This window comes from Ursus maritimus, unplaced genomic scaffold (assembly GCF_017311325.1).
Source record: "Ursus maritimus isolate PB19 unplaced genomic scaffold, ASM1731132v1 scaffold_13, whole genome shotgun sequence".
Lineage (NCBI taxonomy): Eukaryota > Metazoa > Chordata > Mammalia > Carnivora > Ursidae > Ursus > Ursus maritimus.
The window spans coordinates 35729341-35748133 of NW_024423675.1; the positions used below are offsets into that span (position 1 = coordinate 35729341).

General features: G+C 36.2%; 1 protein-coding gene across 1 annotated transcript in view; it reads right to left on the reverse strand.

Annotated features, from left to right (window-relative positions):
• Positions 1 to 18793, reverse strand: part of THEMIS (thymocyte selection associated) — a 178865-nt gene that overhangs the window by 66203 nt on the left and 93869 nt on the right. The window lies entirely within an intron of this gene.

Below are 18793 nucleotides of genomic sequence, written 5' to 3' on the forward strand. Positions count from 1 at the left end.
ACGAGATTTAACTAAATGGAATATCAAACCATTTGCCAAGATGGTAAAATAAAAATTCATATTCTCCTAAATTAATATTTAAGTTTAATAAAATTCCAATCAAAATCCCCCCAAGATGTTTTTACAGAAATTAATGAAGTGGCTTAAAAGTTCATTTGAAAGAACAAGGAGCTGAGAACCTAAATAATTAGAGACAAGAAGAAAAAATGTATACCAATATGATAACATATTAGAAAATACTATTTGTGAGCTACTGATTTAAGAAAGGCCAGGTAAATAAAAAAAATAGAATAAAAAAAATGAGAAACTGCCTTCAGAACAGATGGGTAAAGAATAGTTTAGTAAATATATGGAACTGGGAAAACAGCTTAACCATCTGTTTAAAAAGTTTTTTTTCATACAATACATAATATACAAAACAAATTCCTCATGGATTAAGGAGTTAAATATGAAAATAAACACAGATTTAGAATAATCATAAGTGGGTCTCATTATAAGACAAGTCAAGCTCTCCAAGCTTAAGATTACATAACTAAATTACGAGATGAGCATTTTTAATGCATTAATAATAATAATAATGTTGTTGTTATTAAAAAGCAAACAACCAATATAAGGTGATCCTAGAAGGAAAGGCACTAATTCTGTGAGATGAAAGCCTGGAGAGGGTTAAGAGTCAAGCATTAATCATTATTAGGTTTAGAACTTTCACTCTCTGTTCCTAGCTATTATCACCAGATCTCCAGCAAATTCATTTTCATCCATAAGTACATTGTTAGTGGCTCCCTGAAAAATCAAAGAGAATAAATGGAATTCATAGTTTGGGGCACTAAAGACCAGAGTAATCTGATGCAGGTTGAAACACCTGTACTGAGACAAAAAAATAAACATCAAGTAAGAGTGAAAAGCAATCATAAAGAGGATGGCAGGAAACTTGGAGGTGATGGACAGTTTTATGGCATAGACTGTGTTGATGGTTTCATGGGTGTATACTTATTACTAAACTCACCAAGTTATATACATCAATTATGTATAGCTTTTTGTATGTCAAAAATGTAAAATGAAATAATAAAATCCAGAAAAGGAAGAATGAAGAGTAAGAGAACAAAGGAGACCAAAGGAGCATATATAAATCTCCCACATAAATTTTGGAAAATAAAGGAAGAGGGCACTGGAATGCCAAAAATTATATGAATTTGAGGGCTTATCTGATTTTATTTGGACATTAAAAAAACTGACATGCAAAGGAATGTCTGGAAATAACTGCATTGCACATACCCACACTTACATACACATATACAGAGATATGCACACATGAGTGTACAAACACACATACTTATATACGCAATTTTTGAGCAAATTGGATTTGATAGGGTATAAGAAAGAACCAACTTCATTCGTTTATATCCCTTCAAGTTTCTGCAAACTGGAGGTTGTTCTAACTCTGCATAAAATCTTAAGGCAATCCCATAGCTTTTTTTTTTTTTTTAAGATTTTATTTATTTATTCGACAGAGATAGAGACAGCCAGAGAAAGAGGGAACACAAGCAGGGGGAGTGGGAGAGGAAGAAGCAGGCTCATAGCAGAAGAGCCTGATGTGGGGCTCGATCCCATAACGCCGGGATCACGCCCTGAGCCGAAGGCAGACGCTTAACCGCTGTGCCACCCAGGCGTCCCTCCCATAGCTTTTAAGGAACAAGTAGTTTATACAAATCCACATTTGTGGCTTGGCCTCTTAGATCCAGTCCAGTTTAGTATAATAACCAAAGCTCAAAGAGCTTCTCTAATTTAAAGCATCTTCCTGTAGTAGCTTAATCTCCCGAGAGGATTCCAAATCTACAAATAGAGGAGAAAATGTGGTTGACTTAATTATTAGCTCTTTCCATCTCCTTCCTCTACTCACTAATTTCTTTTTTACTTCTCCAGCGTAGGGTCTAAGGAGAAAAGAGAATAAGGAGAAAGGTCTTGGGTTGCTCCTATTCTGTAATTTGGGCATGGCAAATGTTAAAAACTGACCCCATCCGTTCCTGGGATACTTCAGCAGATTACTTAGAAACCATCCCAATTGGTAATCACACTGTTAAGATCTTTGCCCAAGGCTAGCCACTTACAACTATCACCCTCAGGTCCTGGACTTCAGGAAATACATCTATTGTTTAAGGTCCCTCCCCTCTCTCCAGTTCCCATCTTGTCTTCAGAGAACCCACTTGCTCTGCCATTGATGCAAGCACAGTTTACTCTCAGTACCACTTACCCCGGAAGGGAGAAATCTTCAGTTATAGCCTCTTACCTTTAGACTTTGTAGATAAGGGTCAAATGTCAGTTATTTTCCTCAAATTCCCACAGCCCAGTGACAAGACCCTCAAAGGGATCACTTGAAGATCACATAACTTGAGAAAGAAAAACTCAACTTTCTTTATCCATAATGCTGGGGATAAAATCTCCACAGGGTATGATTAACTCTCTGCAAAACAAATCTTTCCTCAACTTGCCAGCTTCTTAACTTTTCTTTTTCTTGACTTGCAGTGAGGAAAAATGCCCTACCACCTATAGAACATTTGCTCCTGGCTTCTAAGATGCAAGACTGGCTAATGCTATTGGTACCGACTGTACGACCTTCATCTTTCAAGTCCTGCATAGACAGTCTAGCAACTCACTTTAAAATGTGGAGGTTCATGGGCTCACCTTCAGTTCTGAGGTTTGGGGCCTCTGGAATAATTTCAGGGCAAAGAGTCAAATGTAACAATCTGTTAGACTACACACATGTATACATATGCATGTATGTCCATATATCACTTTATCACAGATACAAATACAGAATCATACATGTATGTGTGTCTGAGTCTATGTTAGTGAATAATGGAAATATAATATTTATAGAAAATATATTCATGTGATAAGATTACTGGTGATTTTTTTCTTCTGTTGTTTTTCTCTATTTCCTAAAATAACATGCCTTACTCTTAAAACCATTTAAAAAGAATATATACAAACACATAATAATGGATCCTATTTTTAAAATGTAATCTTGATTTGAAAATATAAGATCACTGAAAAAGAATGAATAACCCAGAAACAGATTTATATATAAAGAAATATTTTATATGCTAAAGAAAACATCCAAAAATTGGGAATAATTACTTAACAAATGGCATTGAGATATTTTTGAATTACCTTCATAATAAAAGTCAGATGGGAGCTCCACAGTGTATAATACATATTATAATATATACACACACATGCACACATATATGCACATATACAAACACATACTTATGTATGTATGCATATATGTATACATATTAAGTATATACATGAAATCAAATGCTAAAAAATTTAGAACTAGGGGTGCCTGGATGGTTCAGTTGGTTACACATCTGACTCGATTTCAGCTCAGGTCATGCTCTCACAATCGTGAGATCAAGCCCCACATCTGGTTCCATGCTCCGTGCAGAGTCTGCTTAAGATTCTGTCTGCCTCCCTCTGCCCCTCCCCCCATTCACAGGCACTAAATAAATAAATAAATAAAATCTTTAAAAAATATTAGACCTAAATAGAATTGAGAGACATGTACTGGATCAATGTAAAATCAATAAAAGTAAGTATAAAAGCAATAAAATAAGTACAAATGAAAAGGTTAACAGGTTTGGCTTCATAAAAATTTCATACTTCCACCTAGAAGTATTAAGAACCAGTAGTCTGAAAAATACCCCAAAATGTGACAGGTTTGAGGACTCTTTTTAATATATGGACACAAAGGAGTTTACTTAGAAAAAAATACTTTCTTCCCTCTTCCCTTCTTTCCTTCCTCCCTCTCAGAAATATTTATTGAGTGCCTGTTCTGAACAAGGAGCTTTAATAAAACACCAAGGAAGCAAGTACACATAAATAAATATATAGAAATTTATTTATTTATTTATTTATTTATTTATTTATATTTACATATATATCCCTAGGCCTAAAGAAGCACAGTATCTAATGAATATGACAGATAAGTAAGAGTGCTGTTCTAACACTTTATGGTAAATGCTATATAACAGTTTGTAAGGCCTGATATGGAAACCCAAATTAAGAGTACCAAACATAGACTTGTGAATTAGTGGATGGAAGGTGGAGTGCCAAGGAAATTTCCTTAGAACAGGTAACAACAGAAGGTAACTTAGATGAAGGATAAAGGATAGTGTAGAATTCTAGCTCTAACACTTACTGATAGGTCTCTTTCCACGGGATATTATTCTCTGTGCCTCAGTCTCCTTGTCTATAAATTGGGAATGATAATAACATTTATATGGACACTGAAAGGATTTAATGAGAATTATTTAGTCATTTAGAATTTAGTAAGTCCCCAATAAATGGTTGTTAAAAACAAATAAAAATTACAAAATTCCATTTGGAAAGATTGGGAACTTAGGAGAGAATACAGTCTTTGCAAACTGCAAATTCACTATGGTGAAGTAAAAATGTGAGGTACGGTATGGAGAGAAGTAAGGCTTGAGAAACAAATAAGGGACAGATGATAAAAAATTTAAAGAAAAGTCACAAAGAATTTTTAGCAAGAGAATCACACAGTAAGATTTTTCTTTTATAATGTTAACTACATCAGTGATGTGGATAATAAATTTGAATATAATATGACCAAACATAAAAAGACTAGTTAGGAGATGGTCTCAATAATCCAGAAGAGAAATGATGAAGACCTGAAGAAGGGGGGTATATATTTTAAAATGTTAAAGAAGTAGAATCCATAAGATTTAATGACTGATACATGGGAAGAGGAAAAAATAGGAAGGACTATTCCTAGATGTCTGCTTTAGGCTACTCAGTAGATACTGGCAGCCTTCATAAAGATAAGAAACACAGACGGAAGACTAATATGAATAATTTTTTTAAGATGGTATAGCTGTCTTTTAATTGTTCACTACTATCTGGTTTCCCTCTACTTTGAGGGATAAGGGAAAATTACACTCACCCCAAAATAGACATACACTGTAATTTTCTGTAATTAAAAGACTTTTGTCCCTTATATTTTGGATTTCCTCATAGAAGTACATTTTTTTTCCTCATGAGCTACACACTCTCCAGCTTCATCTCATCCTCTCACAGAACTTCATTTACCATTTATATTTGCTGACACTTGAATCACCAGATTCAGCCTGGAATTCTTTCCTCAACTATAGACCATCGTTAACTTCATACTAGACATCTCAGCTCAGAATCTCACAGACATTTTAAACTGAGCATACTTTAAACTAAACTCTTATCTTCCCCTGCAAAACCACCCTTCTATCTATCTGTGTTTTGAGCTCCTTATTTAATGAGTTTCACCACCATCCAGGACGATGCGTATGTCAGAAATCTGGATATTTTCCTTATTTTGTGCCTTTCTTATTCCCTACACTTTGTCAACCACATGTCGTACAAACACCATCTCCTAAAAACCTCTTGAATATTTGTCTTCCAGTCACAGAGGCAGTCATTTCTCTCTCTCTGATATTGGTACTTTGGCTCTCTAACTGTTCTCTCTGCTTCTATTTGAATTGTTTATCTGCTCGATAGTTAGATTTTCCAAAATGGACATTTTAATAGAATTTATTTAAGTATAATAGATTTTTTCACCATTCAGAGTGTACAGTTCAATGAATTTAATAAATTTAAAGGGTTGGGCAACCATTTTCCTCACCCAGAAAATTCCTTCACACTTGTTTGTAGTTCATCTCTGCTGCTACCCACCACTCTAGGCTACCACTTATCTGTTTCTGTCTCTACAAACTTGACTTTTCTAGATGTTTTTTTTTTTAAAGATTTTATTTATCTATTCAACAGAGATAGAGACAGCCAGCGAGAGAGGGAACACAAGCAGGGAGAGTGGGAGAGGAAGAAGCAGGCTCCTAGCGGAGGAGCCTGATGTGGGGCTCGATCCCATAACGCCGGGATCACGCCCTGAGCCGAAGGCAGACGCTTAACTGCTGTGCCACCCAGGCGCCCCGACTTTTCTAGATGTTTTGTATCTAAAATAGAAATTTTATTATTATCTCCCTACTGGGAACTCTAAAATAGCATCCATTTTTTCTCTATCCTCTATAGAAAGTACAAATTCCTTAAAAAATAGACCAGTTTAAGGAAGGACTATTTTTTTTTAATATGGAATACAACTGATTTTGTTGGTCTTCATTCTCGTCTGTGCTAGAATAATAAAATGCAGCATTTCTTTTAGTAGGGGGAGGTGAAAATGGGAACTAGCTTGTTTCAGGTGCTAAGCTGTGGGCTTAATGGGGCACTAGGGTCTGTTGTCAAAAAAGGAGTGGAAGTACAGGGGGAAAAAACCCAAAAAACAAAAAAAAAGTACCTCTTGGCAAATAAAAGAAAGGAAAATAAAAAGAAAGGAAGAAATGACTAAAAAAGATGAAAGGATGATGGGTGGAGTCCCCAAGAACATAGTCAGCAATCTTTAGGAAATTAGCCAAGGACAGACTGGTCCATAGTCATGCAATCACCTGATGGCTGAGCCAGGCAAAGGTAACGTGAAGACTGAGCCCTGAACACTGGGAGAGCACAATGTTGCAGAGAACCTAGGAAGCTGATATTGAGGAAGTGGCATTCCTCATCAGGAACAGAATGATTAAGAAGTGAACCAAACTACTTATGAACCTGAGCTAAGAAACTTGGTAATGACACACTTTTCCAGATCTGGCCCTACTTGCTGTTCCACCCTCATAATATTGCTGAATACTACAGCCATTATAAACCTCTCCAGGATCCTGATAGAGTTATGTCTACACACTATCACCAACACCTGACGCTCCTTCTGGCTGGATCACAGTAAACACCGCTGTACATCTAACTAATTCTACTTGTCTAAACTCACTTACTTCAACCTGGACATCTGAATATCCTTTTCTGAGCTCAATCCTAATTTTTGATAGATCATAATAAATTGTCCCCCAAATCCGTTCACTCTCCAACTAATAGCATTCTTCTCTCCAGTTTTCATACTGAAATTATCTTCCTGTGTCTAATCCATTAGACAGAAAGTCTCCTGAATTTAGATACTGTGCTTCATTCTCTTAATGTGTCTCCAGTGCTTATCACAGCAAATGGCACACAATTAAGGCTTTACATCTATGGAGTTAAAATAAGTGTAAACAACTATAATAATAATCACTATCTTAACATTTTAAAATAATTATAGGTATAAATAATTTAAGAGCATTTTACATAAAATACACAATTAGAGTAATATCTAAAGAAATGCAAACAACAGATTTTAAATCTTTCTCCTCAATATTTATTGCAATTATGTAGTTCTAGTTTTCCTCTATGTAGCAGTAATATACTCCGAATTTTTCTCGGCTTATTAAGGATGTGTCGATTATTCTGAGCTCTTTAACATATTGATCCTTATTAGTCCTCTTTTCTTTAATAGGGTCCTATCTGCCTTGATGAAGAAAAGGCTTGACAGTCTCTCCTACTTCGTGTGGAATTCCAAAATTACTGGTCCTAGTCCTTGTTTGAGGTCCAGCTCCTTAAGTTTATTTCAGTGAAACTTGAATCGTTACTAAAAAGTTTTCTACTGATTCCAGGAATGAACTTAGGCCTTCCCTAAAATTCTAACATCTCTTACACAGTTTTTTGCCATCACTGGAGCAGTTAAAAAAAAAAAAAATCCTAAGCATGATAAACCTACATTTACAAATGAATAACATCAGAAGGAAGTGTCTATCTTCACCTGATCACTTCTCTCACCTCTGATAACTCCAACAGACCGGACACAATGTCATAGGCTACCATCTCTCAAAGACTGAACTTTTTTAGAAGATGACATCTAAGCACATTAAAGTAGATTTTAAAGGAAAAATATGAGCCCATTTCCAGTTGCTTTTCTTAATGAATCCATACATGTGACTAATTCTGAGAGCCGTTTTATAGGTATAAAATAAAGAATTTGTGAGTAGGGATGTGGACTTAAAAAGTGAGCCTGGAGAGAGATGATACTAAGTAAGGATTAAGCTCTAAAGCACTCAGATACTTACAGTTAAGGGAGACCACAAGAGGGAAAGACAGTCAAAAATCCAGAAGGAAATTCAACCACTACAGTACAAGAAAACCAGAAGGGCATGATGTTCCAGAAAACAAAGAATGGATTTCAAAAAGGAGGGAGTGTTCAACTATGCCACTTACTGCTTCATATTCAAATAATACGAGGACTTTGGATACTAACCCTTTATTTGATATATCATTTGCAAAATCTTCTCCCGTCCAGGAGGTTGCCTTTTAATTTTGTTGATTGTTTCCTTCACTGTGCAGAACCTTTTTATTTTAATGTGGTCCCAATAGTTTATTTTTGCTTCTATTTCCCTTGCCTCAGGAGACATTCTAGAAAAACGTTGCTATAGCCAATGTCGGAGGCATTACTGTCTGGCTCTCTTCTAGGATTTTTATGGTTTCGGGTCTCACTTTTAGGTCTTTAATCCATATTAAGTTATTTTTGTATATGCTGTAAGAAAGTGGTCAAGTTTCATTCTTCTGCACGTGGCTGACCAGTTTCCCCAACAACATTTGTTGAAGAGACTGTCTTTTTCTTATTGTCTATTCATTTCTCTTTTGTTGAAGATTAGTTGACCATATAATTGTGGGTTTATTTCCAGGATTTCTATTCTGTTCTATTAATCTATGTGTCTGCTTTTGTGCCAGTACCAAACTGTTTTGATTACTATAGCTTCATAATGTAAGTCTGGAATTGTGATACCTCCAGTTTTGCTTGTCTTTTTCAAGATCGCTCTGGTTATTTGGGGTCATTTGTGGTTCCATACAAATTTTAGAACTGTTTGTTATAGTTCTGTGAAAAATGCTGTTGGTATTTTGACAGGGATTGCATTAAATGTGTAGATTGCTTTGAGTAGTATAGACATTTTAACAATATTTGTTCTTCCCACCCATGAACATAGAATGTCTTCCCATTTCTTTGTGTTGTCTTCAATTACTTTCCTAAGTGTTTTAAAGTTTTCAGAGTACAGGTCTTTCACTTCTTTGGTTAGGTTTATTCCTAGGTATCTAATTGCTTTTTTTTTTTTTTTTTTTTACAAATGTGAATGAGACTGTTTCCTTGATTTCTGCTGCTTCATTATTAGTGTTTAGAAATGTAACAGATTTCTGCATATTGATTTTGCATCCTGCAACTTTACTGAATTTGTTTATCAGTTCTAGTAGTTTTTTGGTGGAGTCTTTCAGGGTTTCTATACACAGTATCATGTCATCTGCAAATAATGAAAGTTTTACTTCTTCTTTACCAATTCAGGTGCCTTTTATTTCTTTTTGTCTGATTGCTGTGGCTAGGACTTCCAGTAGTTTGTTGAATAAAAGGAGTGAGAGTGGACATCCTTGTTTGTTCCTGTCCTTAGGGGAACAGCACTAAGGTTTTTCCCATTGAGTATGATGTTAGCTATGGATTTTTCATATAATTTTTCATATCAATTTCAATTTCAATCATTTTTCATGGCCCTTATTATGTTGAGGTATGTTCCCTCTAAAAGAACTTACACAACTCAACACCCCCCAAAATAAACCGATTAAAAATGGCAGAAGACATGAACATTTTTCCAAAGAAGACATACAGATGGCCAACAGACATATGAAAAGATGCTCAACATCACTTATCAGGGAAATGCAAATCAAAACTACATGGAGATATCTCACACCTGTCAGAATGGCTACAATAAAAAACACAAGAAACAACAAAGTGCTGGTGAGGATGTGGAGGAAAAGGAACCCTCGTGCACTGTTGGTAGAAATGCAAACTGGTGCAGCCACTGTGGAAAACAGTGTGGATGTTCCCCCAAAAATTAAAAATGGAACTACCCTGTGATCCAATAACCACACTACTCGGTGTTTACCCAGAAAATACAAAAATACTAAATCAAAAGGACACATGCATCCCAATGTTTACTGCAGCACTATTGACAATAGCCAAACTATGAAAGCAGCCCAAGTATCCGTTGATAGATAAATGGATAATATATATATATATATATATATATATATATATATATATCACTCAGCCATAAAAAAGAATGAAATCTTGTCATTCGCAATGGCATGGATGGAGCTAGAGCGTATTATGCTAAGCGAAATAAACCAGTCAGAGAAAGACAAATACCATATGATTTCACTCATTCGTGGAATTTAAGAAACAAATCAAATGAGTAAAAGAAAAAAGAGAGAGAGCAACCAAGAAACAGACTCCAAACCATAAGAAACACACTGATGTTACCAGAGGGGAAGTAGGTGGGGGAATGGATGAAACAGGTGATAGGGATTCAGGAATGCACTCAACGTGATGAGCCCTGGGTGATGTCTGGAAGTTGAATCACCATATTGTACACCTGAAACTAATATTGCACTGTATGTTAACTATACTGAAATTAAAAAAAAATAATATGAGGACTAAGGATTGATAACAAAATTTGCCAACAAGGATAGATTACATAACCTTCAGCCTCATTCATCTTATCTGCAAAATAGGGATAATGACAGCACCCATTTCATGAAGCTGTGTGAAAGATTAAATAAGATAATAATACATGTAAGCACCTAGCATAATGCCAGGAACAAAGAAAGAGTTCATGAGCAAGTAGTTTTTTAATTACGGAACACTGAGCAGCTTGAATCATAGACCTTATGGTATTTTATTGAACACAGGATGCCTGTCAACCCTGTGAGAGCAAATTTGGCTCGAGAAGAGTCTAGTGCAAATGGAAAAATACAGAAATGATTACAGCTCAGGGGAGAAGCTAGAACCAGAGACAATGAAGAGGAAAATATCTGGGTAGGGCAATTCCCATCCTTGGATTACATAATTCATATGACCTTGTGTTTTATCCTATTTCACAACTAGTAAGCATGTACTTGTTAAACATTAGTTAAGGTTTGGAAAGGATTTGGAAACAACAAATTTCCATTAAGGACAAATGGCATATAAAGTTTAGTGATCTAAATAAGCTTAACATCACAAGTTAAAACTACGTTCTTATCTCTTACACTAGGAGAATGGATATTTCTTGCTTTTATATATTATTTTACTCCACAATTTTACAATCAGCCCTTTACAATTCTTTGCATAAATATTATTATACAGTTCTTGTGGTCTGTGATATATATATATAAATATATATATATATTTACTCCATTCGGCTAATTTTGTAGTAAATGGCCTTATGATCTTACAGGATTTCCTCTAATGTTTTTCTCTCCTCACCAGATTTTAAATTAGCTATGTGACTGGTTCATGGTAAATATCTTAAACAATGGCATATCTTACAAAATAGCTAAAAGCAACTTGTTCTTTTAGAAGTATATATTGATAATTAAGTACTAGGTAGAGGTTTTCCAAGACATCATGATCATATTGAAGTTAGATTCTGGATGAAGTATGACAAAAAAAATTTTAGTGCTGTAATAGGCTGGCTGAGTCTGTCCTTAAATAATGCATTAGTATGAATCATTTCTTTCTCTTTGAATTTTTAGAGTTTTTATGGACCCTCTACTCTCTTAAATTCTATGTTCATTTTTACTTACTACTCTCCTCTAGTATTGAGGTAAATCTTTTTCTTCTTGAGTTTTCTACTTTTCAAATTTTAAAAAAATACTGATTTTAGGAGGCCTAACCTTATGCATTCTTTCATAGCACTCTTGTGCTCATTTTCTATCTTAACATTTACCCAGGAAATTTGGTTTGGGAAGCAAAACATAAATGTTTTCATTTATACAGGTCTGGAAACACCACCAAAAGATTAAAAGTAATGGTTCACTTATAAGAAACTGTGAGTTGCAGCAAAACATATTTGCTCAAATATATAGCTTATGTCTTATCAATTTATTTCTAGGTAAGGTTTTTATTCTAAAATAAATTCAGAACTGATATAGTAATGGAAAACTCAGATAAATCAGTTTTTGAAACTGCAAAGCCAGCTGGAAAACTGGAAAACTCCTCTAGATTTCTCCACCTACTCTTTAGATTTTTTGAAAATTTAAAAACAACACTAAAGGTAGTGAGCTCAAAGAACAGTATTTAAATATCTAGTGGGCCCACACTCAACTCAATGAATCAATGAATCCCTATAGGGACTATAGGAAGTTGGCAATTCAAATTCCCTTACTTTATACATATTGTGCACTGAGTATTTCAAATCATTGATTCTTCAGTGATAGCTGCTCATTTCTAAACAGGGATTTCCATGTTACAAATGTTTTTAAAAAAATGAAAACTATCCTAATCTTCGTAAAAACCAGAAATCTAATGTGAAATGATTTACTATAAATTTCATTCAATCATTCTGTCAATCCATTGGGATAATAAACAAATTTTTAAATGACTTCTTTTTTGCAGCTAAAAAATAATAACCATTAACACTGAAAATGTGATAATCACATATTTGGTGGTATATTTTAGTTCTTGACTCCACAGATGGGAAAGGGAGGGAAGGAGCAGTATTCACTAATGTTTTTCATCAGTCTTTCCTCACTCCCCTGCTGAGAACGTTGTCAGTTGAAAACTCAAAGAGGGCCACAATTTTGGTTAATTCAAGTATTTCGGAGTAGGAGTACACTTCAGCCTCTGAGGAAGAAAACAGTGTTCTTTGGACATAAACTCTCTAGAAAAAATGAATATTTTATTATTAGTTGAATAACATTCATTTTTTTGGTTGACATTTCCTGAAAATCAAGCCATGTCTCCTTAATGCCTGATTTTAACCCATTTTCTTTTTTCATTTAAAAGTCATTTAAGCCATTCTTTGGCTATCCCGCTAGAAGTATTAATATAGTACATGTTATTCCAGAGGAAACCTTTAAAAGTTCTGTTTACTCTCTCACTTCCAGAAGCACAAAAAGAGTTTACAACTACTCTACATTTCCCATTGGGTACAGAGTTCTGCCTGCAGGGTTTCAACTGGAACTTGAGTTTGGCTGATTTTCAACTCAGCACTTCCTTTATTCGTCCTTTCCCTTCTCCTCCCACCTTTTTTACTTGCTCTTACTATAGTTGGCTGTTTACAGGCTCATGCCTTTAAATTAGGCTACAGATCTTGGGCAACTCAAAACCCTTAACCTTGAGGACAGTTCAAACACCTGCTGAAAATATGCTAAATTTGTCAACTTTTTAAAGGAAGATCATAAGTTCCCTCTTTCTTATTTCTCAGATTTAAAATCCCAATTTTTTAAGTGTGCCCATGTTCTACCATCTTTGCCTTTGGTCTCTGAAGACTGCTAAAACATAACTTTCCCCTATTTACAGGGAAACAGACTTACAGCTTCTACGTTAGACTGAGAATGCATCGCGAGTAGATAGGTATCAATCTTCAGAGGTGCAGAGTTGGTTACAAATCTTAATGTCTTAACACTACATCAGGTTAACAAAAACAAAGCAGAGGATATAATACTATTCTCTAACGATATAGATTTACCCTAGGAGCATGATTTCTTTAACACTTTTCAGCTGGATTCACTGTCACACCGGATTAGAAGTGAGCCTTAGCACCCAGCAGTAGCTGGTAAAGAGTTCTCTCTGCACCTCCCAGAAACTACTGCTTCCCTCTGCCTTTTTCAGCTCTCATCTAATTCTGGTACCGGGTTTGTTTTCTGCTCAAATCACACTACCTTGCCATTACTGCCTCCCTTGCTCTTTGCCTTAATGTCTCCTGTGGGTGTTCTTGTCCGACAGAAATCTAGAAATTCCGGCAGCAAAGTGGACACTTGGGCATTAAATGGCCAAACAGAGTTAGTGAAATGCAAGATTTCTGGTCCCAGGTGCAGTCTCCGAAGGAGTGGAATATCTCATCTTTCAACCAAAGGTTTGTTTTTCTATCTGGTTATAGGCCCTTTCATCGGAATACAGAAGTTACATTTCTCCTATGTGGCACTCAGAAGTCATAGCCATATATATTCATGACAGGCAAAAACCCCAGTGAGTACATGTTCTTTCAAACTATCTGAAACTACTTCTGACATAGGAACTAACCCTCAGGAAAGGAGAGTCTGCCCCACAACATTCCCATTTAGTAAACAATGTTAAGCCCAGCCATTTATTAATAATTTTATAATACTGTTCTCATCTGATTAAGAAACAGAATGCAAAGATCTTAAAGATACTACGTCTACATTGTCATAAGCCCAAAAAGAATGTTGAGGGGTCACTGTACATTCTCATCCCTTTGTTCAGATCCCAACCTTAATTCCCCCTAACAGCTACCACGTTTTCAAAACAACAATAAAGTCCTTCCATGTAAAACTTCCAAGGCCTCGAGATGTGCTGTCATCTCTGGTGATATCTACCCCCCCCCACATCCCTCACCTGCCCCTGTTCATATCCATATTATAATTCTCAAAGTGCTACTATCATCGATCCTTCCTTATTCTAGGCATTGCTCAAGCTAGAGAGCAGCTGCAATTCTACCCTGGAAAACAGTTCTATTTATCCTAGTTCCTATAACCTGTCCTCATATATTCTCAATTTCTAAACTTCTTAGATGAACCTGTAGCGTTCATCACTGGTGATGCATACCTGTACTCTCAGGTAGCACATGCATCCGTCCTGTTGTTTCACAGAGCAAGAAATGATCTAGGAAAAGTAATGACCCACTGGGAAGGCATAAGTAAACTTACATAATGAGGAATCTGATACTCTACATATAGAATAAGGTATTTTAAGGAGTTAAGTGGGTTTGAATATTTAAACTCTGAACAGCCCTTACAAACTGTTCTCTGAATTTAAAGCAATATTCCATATGCAAGTCAAAATCTTAGAGGCTTGTTTTCAATGGCTGCTTCCTGCCTGTGGAGTATAAAAAGTGTTCTAACCAATCACTTCTAAAAGCATACATAGATAGAAGAGCTTTAATGTAGGTATCAGAAGAAACATAAAAGAAATATATGAAAGGATGACACTGTGATGATAAGAAATACTTGGTTGCAAGACTTGTCAAGTAGATTATGCAGAAACTGACAGAGCTTCTGTTTGTATTCCAAAAATGATCCACTAAGCAGATTTCTATCTTCATGGTAAGAAAAAGTGTTGAAAATGAGGTCAGTAGGTCTGAGAACAGGGAAATTATAGCATTCTCTGCCATTTTAAAGTGATTTCAGAGAAAATATAGTTCTTTATCTACCACACTAGCATTAATGAAACTAATTATAAACAAAGAATTATAGACCCTTCTCAATTTGACTGATAAACTTTCAACCGAGTGCAAGTGTCCTGATAACATCACTGACCTAGGGTTTCCTAGCTTCTGCTTTTGTCTTTTAGGGGACAAGAAATCTATTCCCACATATTAACCAAAATTGTCCTCCTTTTGACTCTCAGACAATGTTGTAACAGAAAATAAGAATGCACACTTAGCCATGCTCAGCATGGAATCTGCTTGAAATTCTCTCTCCCCCTCTGCCCCTCCCACTTGTGCGCTCTCTAGCTCTCTTTCTCTGAAATACATAAGTCTTAAAAACATGAAAGAGGAAGAAGTGACACTCAGAAATAGACTAAAGAATCCATGTGGGGTCTGACCAGTGAACAAGCAGTTAGGAATTATTAAGTTGATCTGGAATCCTATACATATGAATTTAGTCAAAGATTGCATTAGTTTTATTTTAGTAACTGTAAGATCCTAGAAAATATATATATTGGTCTCTATCCTTCGTTCTTGATATGGAGTTCCTAAATCCCTTGGAATTTCCCGGGTGGTAGCAATATTTTTTTGTTCTAATGAGGTGACTCTAGTTGGGCTTCTGGATGGGAGCTGGTCATCAGAAAAACCACCCCATAATTTGAAGGTTGGAATTTTCAGCACTCCCCAACTGTCCACTCCAGAATTCTCCAAAGAGGGGAGAGGGACTGGAAATGAAGTTAATAATTGATCATCCCTACGTGAGGAAGCCTCCATAAGAATCCCAAAAGTATAAGATCTGGACAGCTTCCAGGTTAGCAAACATATCCATACGGGTGGAGTATCCCAAATGTACAGGATAGAAGCTCCTGTGTTCAGGACCTTACCAGACCTTGCCCTGCATATCTCTTCCTCTGACTATTCATTCTTTAATAAACTATCATATCCTTTAATAAACTAGTAAACCCAATCTCTGAGTTCTCTGAGCCATGCTAGGGAATTCACTGAACCTGAGGAGGGGCTTGTGGGAACCTCCAATTTGTAGCCTTCTCAGACAGAAGTTGTAGGTAACCTGAGGACCTACCACTTGCAATTAGCATCTGAAGTCAGGGGGGGCAGTCTTGAGGGACTGAGCCCTTAACATATGGAATCTGATGTTATCTCTAGGTAAGTAGTGTCAGAATTGAGTTAAGTTGTAGGACACCCACTTGGTGTCAACAAACTGCTTGGTGTCAGAAACCTTACATACCTGGTATCAGAAGTATTGTGAGTGTGGCAGTTGTGTGAGTAAAGGAGAAACTCAAGAGGGGGTCTGGGAGTTTTTCCAAGTCAGTAACCTAGCGTAACTTGTTTTGTGAGTTTCTCTCCTAATAAAACACTTGGATCATTTTCATATGACATTCTATGAAATGGCATTTTTAAAACTTTTAACCTATTTTTTCAATGCTTTCTTAGTAATTTAGGATTTTCAAATCCTTCCTTTCTGATTGTAATGGACATCTCCAGATCTTCACATACTTCACACTTATCTCTACCATTTGAGACAACTCTTGAGACAATTCCCTTCCCCACCAATCTTGGCTATAGTTGGGGACGCCAATGAATTGATTGAACCAGGTAATGGGCATGTGCTCCAAAGTCCCCTTCTTTTTAAACTGAAAACAAACAAAGAGATGATATTCTTATCAAGTGGTGAGACTAAATGATGCTGGAACCATCATCGTAGTGTTCCTTGTATGAATAAAACTAGTCTGTGAAAATAACTCTGTGATGAAAAGCAAGACCCACTTTGGCCACACTCAAAATCCTGCTTCCAACTGTCCCTGGAGTTTAGCTGTACCCTTAGGTTCTCCATGGGTACATGAGCTAATAAATTCATTAAAAAGAAAAAGAAAAAGAAAGCTACTTTGCCAAAAAAACAAGTTCTAACTTAAATATAGATTTTTCTATGTAAAGTTTTTACTTATTCCTCCTGCTCAACTTCTGTCTTATATTAGGTTTCTACTGCTGCTCTAACATAAAAATGGTGCCTTAAACAAAACAAATGTATTATCTTACAGTTCTGTAAGTCAGAAATCCTACACAAGCCCCATTGGCTAAAATGAAGGTGTTGACAGAACTATGTTCCTTTCTGGAGGCTTTAGGGGAGAATGTTTTCATAACTTTTCTAGCATCTAGAGACCATCTGCATCCCTTGACTCAACCCTCCCTTCCTTCATCTTCAAAGGCAGCAACACTGTCTCTCTGTGACCATTCCATTGAGTCGCACCTCTCTCTGACCCTGACCTCAACTGGGAAATGTTCTTTTAAGGATCTGTGATTGAGTGAAACCTATCTGGTTAATCCAGAATAATCTCCTCATCTCTAAATCCTTAATTTTAAGCACATGTACAGAGTACCTTTTGCCACCTAATGTAACATATTCACGGGTTCTGGAAGTTTAGGCATGAACACCTTGGGACGGCATAAAGGGGGATTATTCCACTAAAAATGAGACCAGCATTCCATCTCTCCCATCATTCCATTCAGCAATAAAAATATATTAAACAGGAGAAGCCAGGCACTTTCCATATTAATAGCAGCTTGTTAATCAACATTATTTGGGAACTATTGTTTAATTTAAAATGACTCCTTCAAGATCATTTTTCTGGAAAGGAAATTTCTGCTGCTTTTATCTTTTTTCTGAAGATGAGCTTGAAGATTCTTACCATATTTATCCAGCATACACTCAGAATGCAATCTTTGAAATGCAGAATTAAAAGTATTTTCATACCCACATACTTGAAGCCGGAGGCTGCTATCATTCCTGAGTACAGAGAGTAAACACAGCATCTCTCTTTGTTTTACTAATTGCTTTGTTTCCCCAAGCTGCTAGCACAACATCTGCCAGGCCAGAATGCACTCCTTCCGCACACCACAGAACCACTGCCGGCCAGATAAACGACCTACACTCCGTGGTGTAAGGGCAGGTGCTTTCCAGGCATTCAGCTGGCAGTTTTCATGAGGAAAAGACTTCAAGTAGAAATGAAGCTGAACCCCATCCCCTCCCCAAATCTTTCCAATGGTTATGGTGTTGTTGATTCTGGTATGATCTCACACTGTCTGCAATTTTATTGATTTTGTTTTTCAATAGAACTGTTAAAGATTACAATCCTCAGATAGGCAGAATGTGGGCAGCTGCTCGTATGCTCACACACAGTTCTGCCAAGATATTTTTACATCTTTCTGCACATAAAACAAAATGAAGACATGTGTTATAGATGCATGCTACTGGTAACCCCCCCGAAGAAGGGAGTTTATTGTATGCTCATTTCCTGGATGAAGTATTAAAACAACTCTACCTAGAAAAAGAACAGCACTTTAAAATAAAAGAGATTTGCTTCTGAGGCACCTTATAAAACATTCCTAATTACCAAAACCCATTGAGATGGCAACTTGGGTCATCATATCCAAATGTCATCCCTGCTATCTCTAATTCAATACAAACTTCCTGTCACATCTACTGGTTAAGCATCAAAATACAAAATGCTGCAACAGCTTATGCTCTGTTGATGTTCATTCATCTACTGTGCATCAGAAAGGCTCACTTCAAATATGGCATGAAAGAAAGAAAAGTAAGCAAAAAACAAACTCAGAGGAGACTT